This window comes from Bos taurus, chromosome 16, assembly GCF_002263795.3.
Source record: "Bos taurus isolate L1 Dominette 01449 registration number 42190680 breed Hereford chromosome 16, ARS-UCD2.0, whole genome shotgun sequence".
In the NCBI taxonomy this organism is placed as follows: domain Eukaryota; kingdom Metazoa; phylum Chordata; class Mammalia; order Artiodactyla; family Bovidae; genus Bos; species Bos taurus.
In genome coordinates, this window is record NC_037343.1 from 856,525 (window position 1) to 860,266 (window position 3,742).

At 39.8% G+C, this 3,742-nt stretch overlaps 1 non-coding gene across 1 annotated transcript; it reads left to right on the forward strand.

The window, feature by feature from the left end:
* Positions 1–454: 454 nt before the first annotated feature.
* LOC112441941 (U6 spliceosomal RNA) lies at positions 455–564 on the forward strand. Its single transcript, XR_003029894.1, has one exon. It is a non-coding gene; the product is annotated as a U6 spliceosomal RNA (small nuclear RNA).
* The last annotated feature ends 3,178 nt before the right edge of the window (positions 565–3,742 follow it).

The window sequence follows — 3,742 nt, forward strand, 5'->3', positions numbered from 1 at the left end:
TCTCCAATGAAGGGGTTAATATACTTGAGAAACAGGGTAACCAGAAATCAAAAACATAAAATAGATTCACACACACACACACATACAAACACAGAAGAAGAGAATACAAGCATACAATAAAACCATCATCAAATCATAAAAAGTAAAACAAAAGGATGAAAGAGTGGAGAAATATAGAATCAACTGGAAAAAAAGGTTTAAAATGGCAGTAAATACATATTTATCAATATTTAACTTACATGTCAATAGACTGCTCCAATCAAAAGACATAGAGTGGCAGATTGCAAAGAAAAACAAGGGTCTACAATAGGTTGCCTCTAAGAGACCCACTTTAGGGCAAAGGAAACACATAGATTGAAAGAGAGGGGATGGGAAAAGATATTTCATGCAAATGGAAATGACAAAAAAGCAGAGGTCACAATATTCAGACAAAATTAACTTGAAAACAAAATGGGTGCTTGCTTCAGCATCACATATACTAAAATTGGAATGAATTCGAAAATTAGCATGGCCTCTGCACAAGATGACAATGAATTATGAGTTTCTGAAGAGCTCTGTGTTTTTGGTTCAAGAGGACCTATACCTATACCTATAGCTGATTCATGTTGATGTATTGCAGAAGTTCAGTTCAGTTCAGTCGCTCAGTTGTGTCCAACTCTTTGTGACCCCATGAATTGCAGCACGCCAGGTCTCCCTGTCCATCACCAACTCCCGGAGTTCACCCAAACTCTTGTCCATCAAATCGGTGATGTCATCCAGCCATCTCATCCTCTGTCATCCCCTTCTCCTCCTGCCCTCAATCCCTCCCAGCATCAAAGTCTTTTCCAATGAGTCAACTCTTCTCATGAGGTGGCCAAAGTACTAGAGTTTCAGCTTTAGCATCATTACTTCCAGAGAAATCCCAGGGCTGATCTTCAGAATGGACTGGTTGGATCTCCTTGCAGTCCAAGGGACTCTCAAGAGTCTTCTGCAACACCACAGCTCAAAAGCATCAATTCTTCAGTGCCCAACTTTCTTCACAGTCCAACTCTCACATCCATACATGACCATTGGATAAACCATAGCCTTGACTAGACAGACTTTGTTGGCAAAATAACATCTCTGCTTTTGAATATGCTATCTAAGTTGGTCATAACTTTCCTTCCAAGGAGTAAGCATCTTTTAACTTCATGGCTGCAATCACCATCTGCAGTGATTTTGGAGCCCCTAAAAGTAAAGTCTGACACTGTTTTCCCTGTTTCCCCATCTATTTTCCATGAAGTGATGGGACCAGATGCCATGATCTTCGTTTTCTGAATGTTGAGCTTTAAGCCAACTTTTTCACTCTCCTCTTTCACTTCAAGAGGCTTTTTAGTTCCTCTTCACTTTCTGCCATAAGGGTGGTGTCATCTGCATATCTGAGGTTATTGATATTTCTCCCGGCAATCTTGATTCCAGCTTGAGCTTCTTCCAGCCCAGCGTTTCTCTCTGCATATAAGTTAAATAAGCAGGGTGACAATATACAGCCTTGACGTACTCCTTTTCCTATTTGGAACCAGTCTGTTGTTCTATGTCCAGTTCTAACTGTTGCTTCCTGACCTGCATATAGGTTTCTCAAGAGGCAGGTCAGGTGGAAACCAACTCAATATTCTAAACCAATTATCCTTCAATTATTGATATTTGGCAAAACTAATACAATTATGTAAAGTTTAAAAATAAAATAAAATTAGAGAGAAAAAAAAAAACTAAAAAAAAGTTGAAAAAAATAAATAAATAAATAAATAAAACCAAAGTGAGATATCAGATCCCACATGTCACACAGAAACCAAGGCTGTGGGTGAAACTCCTGGGCCTGTGTGCCACAACTACTGAAGCCCACACAGTCTGGAGCCCATGTGACACAACTACTGAGCCTGCATGCCACAGCTAGACACTCTAAGTGTGAAAACAAATGATTCCTGCATGACATAATGAAGATTGCACATGGTGTAACTAAGAACTGAGGCCGGTGAATAATTAATTTTAAAAAGGCATAAAGAAAGGTACTATATAATGATAAAAGATCAATACAAAAGGAGGATTTTACACTTTCCAGCAAGAATGAAAACTGACATTTTCCTGCCCTTGTGGCCACTGCTGAGTTGTCAACATATGTGCAACTATTATAGGAGCACCCAAATACATAAACACTAACAGACAGAAAGGGAGAATTGACAAAAATACAATTATAGTAGGAGACTTTAACATACCACTCACATCAATGGACAAATTTTTGAGGCAGAAAATAAATAAGGCAACAGAGATCATAAATGATACTATAAAACAGACAGTTGATATTGGCAGCACTTTACATTAAAAGAACAGAACACACATACTTTTCAGGTGTACGTGGAATGTTTACTAGTATTAACCACATTCTAGGGCACAAAACAAATCTCAAAAATTTTGTTGTTCAGTTGCTAAATCCTGTCCAACTCTTTGGAACCCCGTGGACTGCAACGTGCCAGGCTTCCTTGTCCATCACTATCTCCCTGAGATTGCTCAAACACATGTCCATTGATTTGGTGATGCCATCCAACCATCTCATTCTCTGTTGACCCCTTCTCCTCCTGCCCACAATCTTTCCCAGCATCAGGTTCTTTTCCAATGAGTTGGCTTTTCTCATCATGTGCCCAAAGTACTGGGGCTTCAGTTTCAGCATCAGTCCTTCCAATGAATATTCAGGGTTGATTTCTTTTAGGATTGACTGATTTGGTCTCCTTGCTGTCCAAGGGACTATCAAGAGTCTTCTCCAGCATCACAGTTTGAAAGCATCAATTCTTCAGCACTCAGCCTTCTTTATGTTTTCACTTTTTCCTCTTCTATTTGCTATGAAGTGATGGGGCCAGATGCCATGATCTTTGTTCTTTGATTGTTGAGTTTTGAGCCAGCTTTTCCACTCTCCTCTTTCACTTTCATCAAGAAGCTCAAGAAGTTCCTCAAGAAGTTCCTCTTCACTTGCTGCCATTAGGGTGGTATCATCTGCATTTCTGAGGTTGCTGATATTTCTCCCAGCAATCTTGATTCCAGCTTGTGATCCATCCAGCCCAGCATTTCACATGATGTGTTCTGCATAGAATTTAATAGGGTGACAATATGCAACCTTGATGTATTCCTTTCCCAATTTTGAACCAGTCCATTTTTCCATGTCTGATTCTAACTGCTGCTTCTTGACCTGCATACAGGTTTTTCAGGAGGCAGGTAAGGTGGTCTGGTATTCTCATCTCTTTAAGAATTTCACAGTTCCAGAGTGTGGAAAGCCTTTAATGTAGCCTTTAATGTAGTCAATGGAGTAGATGTGGTCAGTGTAGTAGATGTTTTTCTGGAATTCCCTTGCTTTCTGTATGATCCAGTAAATGTTGGCAACTTGATCTCTGGTTCTTCTGCCTTTTCTAAATGTTCACATACTGTTGAAGCTAAGTTTGAAGGATTTTGAAAATGACCTTGCTGGCATGTGAAATGAGAGCAATTGTATAGTAGTTTGAACAGTCTTTTTGCCCTTCTTTGGGATTGGAATGAAAACTGACATTTTCCTGCCCTTGTGGCCACTGCTGAGTTTTCCAAATTTGCTGGCATGTTGAGTGCAGTACTTTAACAGCAGCATCTTTTAGGCTTCAAAATGGCTCAGGTGGAATTCCAGCAACTCCACTAGCTTTGTTCATAGTAATGCTTCTTAAGGCCCATTTGACTTCACACTCCAGGATGTCTGGCTCTAGGTAAGTGA